The following is a 10,448-nucleotide window of genomic DNA, read 5'->3' on the forward strand; positions in this document are numbered from 1 at the left end:
GTCTTCAAATTCTGATTGCTACAATAGTTATTCTGCACCCCAGTCTAAAACCTCTGTTCTCTGTAACAGTCTTTCTGTACTGCAGTCTCCAAACTCTGTTCTCTGTAAGGGTTCTTCTGCACCACATTCTCCAACTTCTGTTTTCTGTATCAGTCCTTTTATACCACATTCTCAAAACTATACTGTCTGTATCAGGCTTTTGACACTTCAGTCTGCAACCTCTTCTCTCTGTAATAGTCCATATGCACCCCCGTCTCTAATTTCTGCTCTCTGCAACATTCCTTCTGCACCTCAGTCTCCAACATCTGCTGTCTGCAACAGTCTTTCTCCAACCCAGTCTCCAAACTCTGCTCTCTGCAACAGTCCTTCTACACCCCAGTCTTCAACCTCTGCTTTCTGTATCAGTCCTTCTGCACCAGAGTCTCCAAACTCTGCTCTCTGCAACAGTCCTTCTACACCCCAGTCTTCAACCTCTGCTTTCTGTATCAGTCCTTCTGCACCAGAGTCTCCACACTCTGCTCTCTGTAACAGTCCTTATGCACCTGACTCTGCAACTTCTGCTCTCTGCAACTATCCCTCTGCACTCCAGTCTTCAACCTCTGCTCTCTGTAACAGTTCTTCTGTACTGCAGTCTCCAACCTCTGCTCTCTGTAACAGTCCTTCTACACCCGAGTCTCCAAACTCTGCGTTATGTGTCACTCATTCTGCACACCAGTCTTCAACCTCTGCTCTCTGTAAAAGTCCTTCTGCACCTCAGAATCCAACCTCTGTTCTCTGCAAAAGTACTTCTGCGCCCCAATCTCCACCCTCTGCTCCCTGCAACAGTCCTTCCGCACCTCAGTGTCCAAACTCTGCTCTCTGTAGGATCCTTCTGAAACCCAGTCTCCAACCTCTGCTTTCTGCAATGGTCTTTCTGCACCTCAGACTGCAACCTCTGTTCTCTGCAGCAGTCCTTCTACACCCCTGTCTCCATACTCTGCTCTCTGCAACAATCCTTCTTCACCCCAGTCTCCAAACTCTGCTTTCTGTATCAGTTCTTCTGCACCCCAGTAACCAACCACTGCTCTCTTAAAAGTCCTTCTTCAACTCAGTCTCCAAACTCTGCTTTCTGCAACTGTCCTTCTGCACCCTAGTTTCAAAACTCTGCTCTCTGCAAAAGTACTTCTGAACCCCAGTCTCCAAATTCTGCTCTCTGTAAGATCATTCTGTACCCCAGTCTCCAAAGTCTGCTCTCTGGAATGGTCCCTTTGCACCGCAGTCTCCAACCTTGTTCTCAAAAACACTTCTTCTGTACAGCAGTCTTCAACCGCTGTTCTCTGTAAGGGTCCTTCTTCACCCCAGTCTTCAACCTCTGCTTTCTGTATCAGTCCTTTTGCACCACAGTCTCCAAACTCTACTCTCTGTAACAGTCCTTCTGCACCTCACTATGCAATCTCTGCTCTTTGCAACAGTTCTTCTACACCCCAGTCTTCAACCTTTACTCTTTGTAACAGTCCTTCTGTACTGCAGTCTCAAACCACTGCTCTCTGCAATGGTCCCCTCTTCACCCGAGTCTTCAACTTTGTTCTCAACAACAGTTCTTCTGTACCCCAGTCTTCAACCTCTGTTCTCTGTAAGGGTTCTTCTCCAACCCAGTCTCTAACCTCTGCTCTCTGTAACGGTCCTACTGCACCCGATTCTCCACACTCTGCGTTATGTATCAGTCATTCTGCACCCCAGTTTCCAACCACTGCTTTCTGCAATGGTCCTTCTGCACCTCAGACTTCAACCTCTGTTCTCTGCAGCACTCCTTCTACACCCCTATCACCATACTCTGTTCGTACCAACGATCCTTCTGCACCCAAGTCTCCAACATCTGCTCTCTGCAACAGTCCTTCTCCACCCCAGTCTCCAAACTCTGCTCTCTGCAACAATCCTTCTGCACCCTAGTCTCCAAACTCTGCTTTCTGTATCAGTCCTTCTGCACCCCAGTCTCCAACCACTGCTCTCTTAACAGTCCTTCTTCACCTCAGTCTCCAAACTCAGCTTTCTGCAACCGTCTTTTTGCACCCCAGTCTCCAACCTCTGCTCTCAGCAACGATCCTTCTGCACCCTAGTCTCAAAACTCTGCTCTCTGCAACAGTCCTTCTGAACCCCAGTCTCCAAAATCTGCTCTCTGCAACAGTTCTTCTGTACCTCAGTCTGAAAAATCTGCTCTCTGAAATAATAGTTCTGCACCCCAGTCTCCAAACTCTGATCTCTTTAACAGTCCTTCTGTACCTCAGCCTCCAAACTCTGCTCTATGCGACAGTCCTTCTGCACCCAAGTCTCCAACATCTGCTCTCTGAAGCAGTCCTTCTAAACCCCAGTCTCCAAACTCTGCTATCTGGAACAGTCCTTCTACACCCCAGTCTCCATACTCTGCTCGCCCCAACGATCCATTAGCACCCCAGTCTCCAACCTCTGGTCTCTACATCAGTTCTTTTGCACCCCACTCTCCAACCTCTGCTATCTGTAACCGTTCTTCTCTACCGCAGTCTCCAACTGCTGTTCTCTGTAAGTGTCCTTATGCACCCCGGTATCTAACCTCTGCTTCCTGTATCTGTCGTTTTGGACAACAGTCTCAAAACTCTTCCCTCTGTAACATTCCTTCTGCAAGTCAGTCTGCAACCTCTGCTCTCTGCAACAGTCCTACTGCACCCCAGTCTTTATCCTCTGCTCTCTGAAACAGTCCTTTGGCACCCCAGTCTCCAAACTCTGCTCTCTATAACAGTCTTTCTGTACTGCATTCTCCAACATCTGCTCTCTGTAAGGGTACTTCTACACCCGAGTCACCAAACTCTGCTTTCTGTATCAGTCCTTCTGCACCCCAGTCTCCAACCTGTGCTCTGTATAACTGTCTCTCTGCACCTTAGTCTCCAACATTTGCTCTCTGCTACAGTCCTTCTAGACCCCAGTCTCCAACCTCTGCTCTCTCTAACAAGCCTTCTGCACCTCCGTCTAAAACCTCTGCTCTCTGCAATGGTCCTTCTGCACCTGAGTCTCCAACCGCTACTCTCTGTTACAGTGCTTGTACACCTCAGTCTCCAACATCTGCTCTATGTAAGATCCTACTGGAACCCAGTCTCCACACTCTGCTCTCTGTAAAAGACCTTCTGCACCCCAGTTTCCAAACTCTGCTATCTGTATCAGTCCTTCTGCACCCCAGTCTCCAACCTCTGCTCTCTGCAACTATCCCTCTGCAAACCAGTCTCCAACCTCTGCTCTCTATAACAGTTCTTCTGTACCTCAGTCTCCAACTTCTTACCTGTATCAGTTCTGCACCACTGTCTCCCAAATCTGCTATCTGTAAGAGTCAATCTTCACCTCAGTCTTCAACCTCTTCTCTGTGTAACAGTCCTTCTGCACCCCAGTGTCCAACCTCTGCTCTCTGCAATGATCCTTCTGCATCCCAGTCTCCATCATCTGCTCTCTGCAACAGTCCTTCTGCCCCCAAGTCTCCAACATCTGATCTCTGCAACAGTCCTTCTGCACCTCAGTCCGGAAACTCTGCTGTCTCCAACGATCCTTCTGCACCGCAGTCTCCGAACTCTGCTCTCTGTAACATTTCTTTCTGCACCTCAGTCTCCAAATTCTGCTCTAGGTAAGATCATTCTACAACCCAGTCTCCAAACTCGGCACTCTCTAACAGCCTTCTGCACCCCAGTCTCCAACCTCTGCTCTCTGTAACAGGCCTTCTGCACCCCAGTCTCGAAACTCTGCTCTCTGTATCATTCCTTCTGCACCCCAGTCGCAAACCTCTGCTCTTTGTAACAGTCCTTCTGCATCTCAGTCTCCTACATCTGCTCTCTGCAACAGTCCTTCAGCACCCCAGATTCCAACTTCTGGTTTCTGCAACAGTCCTTCTACACCCCATTCTCCAAACTCTGGTATCTGAAACAGTCCTTCTTCAACCCAGTCTCCAAAATCTGCTCTCTGTAACAATATTTCTGTGCCTCAGTATCCAACATCTACTCTCTGTAACAGTCCCTCTGCACCTCACTCTCCAACAACTGCTCTCTGTAAGTACCTTCTGCAACCCAGACTCCAAACTCTGCCCTCTGTAACAGTCCTTCTGCACAACTACTCCCAAATTTAATAGTCATAACAGGCCTTTTGCACCCCAGTCTCTAAAGTCTGTTCGCTATAACAATCCTTCTGCACCCCAGTCTCCAACATCTGCTCTCTGTAACAGTCCTGCTGCACCTCTGTAAGATCCTTCTGCAACCTTGTCTAAAAACTCTGCTCTCTGTAACAGTCCTTGTGCACCTCAGTCTCCAAACTCTGTTCTTTGCAACACTCCTTCTGCACCCCAGTCGCCACCCTTTACTCTCTGTAACAGTCCTTCTGTACTGCAGTCTTAAAACTCTTCTCTCTGTAACGGTCCTTCTGCACCCCAGTCTCCAATTTCTGCTTTCTGTATCAGACATTCTGCACCCCAGTCTACAACCTCTGCTCTCTGTAACAGTCCTTCTGCACCTCATATCCAAACTCTGCTATCTGCAACAGTCCTTATGCGCCCCAGTCTCCAACCTCTGCTGTCTGCAAATTTCTTCTGCAACCCAGTCTGCAACAAGTGCTTTGTGTAACAGTCCGTCTGCAGCAAAGTCTCCACCTCTGCTCTCTGCAATGAACTTTCTGTACGTCAGTCTTAAAACTCTGCTCTCTGCATCAGTCCTTCTGCACCCCAGCCTCCAAACTCTGTTCTGTGTAACAGTCCTTCACCACCTCAGTCTTCAACCTCTGCTCTCTGCAAGAGTCCTTCTGCATTCCAGTCTCCAACATCTGCTCTCTAAACATTCCTTCTGCACTTCAGTCTTCAAAATCTGCTCTCTGAATCAGTGCTTCTAAACCCCAGTTTCCGAACTCTTCTCTCTGCAACCATCTTTCTGCACCCCAGTCTCCAACCTCTGCTCTCTGAAAGATCCTTCTGACCCCAGTTTCCAAACTCTGCTCTCTGTAATTTTCCTTCTCCACGCCAGTCTCCAACCTCTGCTTTCTGCAACGGTCCTGCTGCACTCCAGTCTCCAACCTCTGTACTCAGCAACACTCCTTCTGCTCCCCAGTCTCCAAACTCTGCTCTCTGTAACAGTCTTTCTGTACCGCAGTCTCCAAACTCTGCTCTCTGTAGAGGTCCGTTTTCACGCCAGTCTCCAACCTCTGCTTTCTTTGTCCGTCCATCTGAACCTCAGTCTCCAACCTCTGCTCTCTTCAAAAGTCCTTCTGCAACCCATTCTTCAACATCTGCTCTCTGCAACAGTCCTTCTGAAAAACAGTATCCAACATCTGCTCTCTGAAAAAGTCCTTTTGTACCCTAGTCTCCAACCTCTGCTCTCTGCAACAGTCTTTCTGTACTGCAGTCTCCAACGTCTGCTCTCTGCAACGAACCTTGTGCACCTCAGTCTCCAGCATCTGCTCTCTGCAAAAGTCCTTCTGCACCTCAGTCTGAAAATTTTGCTTTCTGCAACAATCCTTCTTCACCCCAGACTTCAACATCTGCTCTCTGTAACAGTCCTAATGCACCTCAGTCTCCAAACTCTGCTCTATGTAAGATCATTGTGCAACACAGTCTCCAAAATTTGCTCCCTGTAAGAGTCTTTCTGCACCTTAGTCTCCAACCTCTGCTCTGTGTAACAGTCGATCTACACCTCCGTCTGAAACCTCTTCTCTCTACACGATCCATCTTAACCCCAGTCTCCAACCACTGCACTCTGTAACAGTCCTCCTGCACCTCAGTCTCCAAACTCTGCTCTCTGTAAGATCCTTCTGCCACCCAGTCTCCTAACTTTGCTTTCTATGACAGTCCTTCTGCACCCAAGTCTTCAACCTCTGCTCTATTTAGCAGGCCTTCTGCTCCCCAGTCTCCAATCTCTGCTCTCTATAACAGGCCTTCTGCACCCCAGTCTCCAAACTCTTTTCTCTGCAACAATCATTCTACACCTCAGTATCTATCATCTGCTCTAAGATCCTTCTGCAACCCAGTCTCCCAACTCTGCCCTCTCTAACAGTCCTTCTGCACCCCAGTCTCAAAAGTCTGTTCTCTATAACAAGACTTATGCACCCCAGTCTCCAACCACTGCTCTCTGCAACAGTCCTTCTGCGCCCCAGTCTCCAACCTGTGGTCTTTGCAACAGTGCTTCTTCACCTGAGTCTTAAAACGCTGTTCTCTGCTACGATCATTTTGCACCTCAGTCTCCAATCTCTCCTCTCTGAAATGATCCTTCTGAACCCCAGTCTCCAACGTCTCCTCTCCTCAACAGTCCTTCTGCACCTCAGTCACCAAACTCTGCACTCTGTAACAATCCTGCTGCGACTCAGTCTCCAACCTCTTCTCTCTGTTACAGTCCTTCTGCACCTCAGTCTGAAACCTCTGCTCTCTGCACGATCCTTCTGCACCCCAGTCTCTAATCACTGCTCTCTGTAACATTCTTCCTTCACCACAGTCACCAACCACTGCTCTCTGTAAGATACTTCTTCAACCCAGCCTCAAAACACTGCTCTCTATAACAGTCCTTCTGCAACCCAGTCTCCAACCTCTGCTCTCTGTAGCAGGCCTTATGCACCCCAGTCTCCAAACTCTGCTCTCTGAAACAGTCCTACTGCACGCCAGTCTGCAACCTCTGCTCTCTGAAACAGTCCTTCTGCACCCCAGTCTCCAACCTCTGCTCTCTAAAACAGTCCTTCTGCACCGCAGTCTCCAACCTGTGCTCTCTGTAACGATCCTTCTGCACCCCAGTCTCCACCTCTGCTCTTATCAACGATTCTTCTGCAACTCAGTCTCCAACTTCTGCTCTCTTCAACGATCCTTCTGCACCCCAGACTCCACCTCTGCTCTCTATAACTGTTTTTTTGTACCTCAGTCTCAAACCTCTGCTCTCTGCAACCGTCATTCTGCATCCCTGTCTCCAAACTCTGCTCTCTGCAACGGTCTTTATGCACCTCAGTCTCCAACATCTGGTTTCTGCACAGTCCTTCTGAACCCCAGTCTCCAACGTCTCCTCTCCTTAACACTGTTTCTGCACCTCAGTCTCCAACCTCTGTTCTTTGTAAGGTCCTTCTGCACCCCAGTTTCCAAACTCTGATCTCTGTATCATTCTTCTCCAACCCAGTCTACAACCTCTGCTTTACTCACCGGTCCTGCTGCAACCCAGTCTACAACATCTGTTCTCTGCAACAGTCCTTCTACTTTCCAGTCTCAAACCTCTGCTCTCTGTAACAGTCCTTCTGTACCACAGTCTCCAACCTCTGCTCTCTCTAACGGTCCATATGCACCCCAGTCTCAAACCTCTGCTTTCTGTATAAGTCCTTCTGAACCACGGATTCCAAACTCTGCTTTCTGTAACAGTCCTTCTGCACCTTTGTCTCCAACCTCTGAACTCTGCAACCTTACTTCTACACCCCATTTTCTAAACTCTGCTGTCTTTAACAGTCCTTCTGCACCCCATACTCTGACCTCTTCTCTCTGCAACAGTCCTTCTGTACTACAGTATCCAACCTCTGCTTTCTGTATCAGTAATTCTGCACCCCAGTCTCAAACCTTTGCTCTCTGTAACATCCTTTCTGCACCTCAGTCTCCAACCTCGGCTCTCTGCGACAGTTCTTCTGCACCCCAGTCTCCAAATTCTGCTCTCAGCAACAGTTCTTCTGAACCCCAGTCTCCAACATCTTCACTCTGAAACAGTTCTTCTATAAACCATTCTCCAACCTCTGCTCTCTATAAAATTTTTCTGTATGGCAGTCTCCGAACTCTGCTCTCTGCAACGGTCCTTCTGCACCCTAGTCTTCAACCTCTGCTTTCTGTATCAGTCCTTCTGAACCCCAGTCTCCAAACTCTGCTCTCTGTAACAGTTTTTCTGCACCTCAGTCTTCAAATTCTACTCTCTTAAACAGCCATTCTGCACCCAAGTCTCCAACACCTGCACCCTGCAACAGTCCTTCTTCACACCATTCTCCCACCTCTGCTATCTGCAACAGTCCTTCTGCACCCCAGTCTTCAACCTCTTCTTTCTGTAACAATCTTTCTGCACCTCTGTCTCCACCTCTGCTTACTGCAATGGTCCTTCTGCACCTCAGTCTCAAACCTCTACTCTCTGTAAGAGTCCTTCTGCACCTCAGTCTCCAACCTCTGCTCTCTGTAAGATCCTTCTGCAACCCAGTCTCCAAACTCTACCCTCTGTATCAGTCATTCTGCATCCTTTCACCAAACTCTGCTCTCTATAATAGGCCTTCTGCACCACAGTCTCCAACCTCTGTTCTCTGTAACAGTCCTTCTGCACCCCAGTCTCAAACCTCTGCTCTCTGTAAAGATCCTTCTGCACCCCAGTCTCCAACCTCTGTAATCTCTAATAATCCTTCTGCACCTCAGTCTGAAAACTCGGTTCTCGGCAACGATCCTTCTGCACCCCAGTCTCCAAACTCTGCTCTCTGTAACAGTCTTGTTCCACCTCAGTCTCTAACCTCTGCTCTCAGTAAGATCCTTCCGCAACCCTGTCTCCAAACTCTGCTCTCTGTAACAGTCCTTCTGCACCCCAGTCTCCAACATCTGCTCTCTGCAACAGTCATTCTGTACATCAGTCTGAAAACTCTGATCTCTGCAAGGATCTTTGTACACCACAGTCTCTAAACTCTGCTTTCTGTAACAGTCCTTCTGCAACTCAGTCTCTAACCTCTGCTCTCTGTAACAGTTTTTCTGAACCCCAGTCTCCAACTTCTGCTCTCTGTAAGATCCTTCTACACCCCAGTTTCCAAACTCTGCTCTCTGTAACATTCCTTCTCCACCCCAATCTCCAACCTCTGCTCTCTGCAAGGGTCCTTCTGCATGACAGTCTCCAACCTCTGTTCTCGGCAACAGTCCTTCTGCACCCCAGTATCCAAACTCTGCTCTGGGTATCATTTCTTCTGCACCTCAGTCTCACACCTCTGCTTTATGTAAGATCTTTCTGCAACAAAGTCTCCAATCTCTGATCTCCATAACAGTCTTTCTTCACCCCAGTCTCCAACCTCTGCTCTCTTTAACAATCCTTCTGCACCTCAGTCTCCAACATCTGCTCTCTGCAACAGTTCTTCTGCACCCCATTCTTCAACCTCTATTGTCTGCAAAAGTCCTTCAGCAGGTCAGTCTCCAACCTCTGCTCCCTGCAAAAATCCTTCTGCACCCCAGTCTCCAAACATTGCTCTTGGTAACATTTCTTCTGCACCTCAGTCTCTAACATCTGCTCTATGTAAGATCCTTCTGCCACCCAGTCTCCAAACTCTGCTCTCTGCAACAGTCCTTCTGCACGCCAGTCTCCAAACTCTGCTCTGTGCAACAGTTCATCTGCACCCCACTGTCCAACCTCTGCTCTCTGTAAGATCCTTCTGCACCCCAATCTCCAAACTCTGATCTCTGTTAAAGTCCTTCTTCACCCCAGTCTCCAACATCTGCTCCATGCAACAATCCTTCTGCACCCCAGAATCCAACTTCTGCTCTCTGCAACAGTTCTTCTGCACCCCAGTCTTTAACATCTACTCTCTGAAACAGTCTTTCTGCACCCCAGTCTCCAAACTCTGCTCTATGTAACAGTCCTTCTGTATCTCAGTCTCCAACATCTGCTCTGTAATACAGTCCTTCTGCACCCCAGTCTTAAAACTCTGCTCTCTGCAACAGTCCTTCTTCACTCCAGTCTTCAACCTCTGCTCTGTGTAACAGTCCTTCTGCATCCCAGTCTCCAACATCTGCTCTCTGTAAAATCCTTCTGCATCCAAGTCTCTAAACTCTGCCATCTGTAACAGTCCTTCTGGAGCACTGCTCTAAACTCTGCTCTTCATAATAGGCGTTCTGCACCCAAGTCTCCAACCTCTGCTCTCTTTAAGAATCCTGCTGCACCTCGGTCTTCCAACCTCTGCTCTCTGTATGATCCTTCTGTAACCTTGTCTAAAAACTCTGCTCTCTGTAACAGTCCTTCTACACATCAGTCTCCAACCTCTGTTCTTTGCAACACTCTTTCTGCACTCCAGTTGCCAACCTCTGCTATCTGTAACAGTCGTTCTGTACCACATTCTCCAAACTCTGCTCTCTGTAATTGTCCTTCTGCACCCCAGTCTCCAACCTCTGCTTTCTGTATCAGTCCTTCTGCTCCCCAGTCTACAAACTCTGCTTTCTGTAACACTCCTTCTGAACCCCAGTCTCCAACCTCTGCTGTCTGCAACATTCCTTCTGTAATCCAGTCTGAAATGTGTGCTCTGTGTAAGAGTCCTTCTGCAGCCAAGTCTCCACCTCTGCTCTCTAAAACGATCTTTCTGTACCTCAGTCTTAAACCTCTGCTCTCTGCAACAATTCTTCTGTACCCCAGTATCCAACCTCTTTCTCTAAAACAGTCCTTCTCCACCTCAGTCTTCAACCTCTTGCTCTGCAAGAGTCCTTCTGCACCCCAGTCTCCAACATATGCTCT

This window comes from Ictidomys tridecemlineatus, unplaced genomic scaffold (assembly GCF_052094955.1).
Source record: "Ictidomys tridecemlineatus isolate mIctTri1 unplaced genomic scaffold, mIctTri1.hap1 Scaffold_551, whole genome shotgun sequence".
Classification (NCBI taxonomy): Eukaryota; Metazoa; Chordata; class Mammalia; order Rodentia; family Sciuridae; genus Ictidomys; species Ictidomys tridecemlineatus.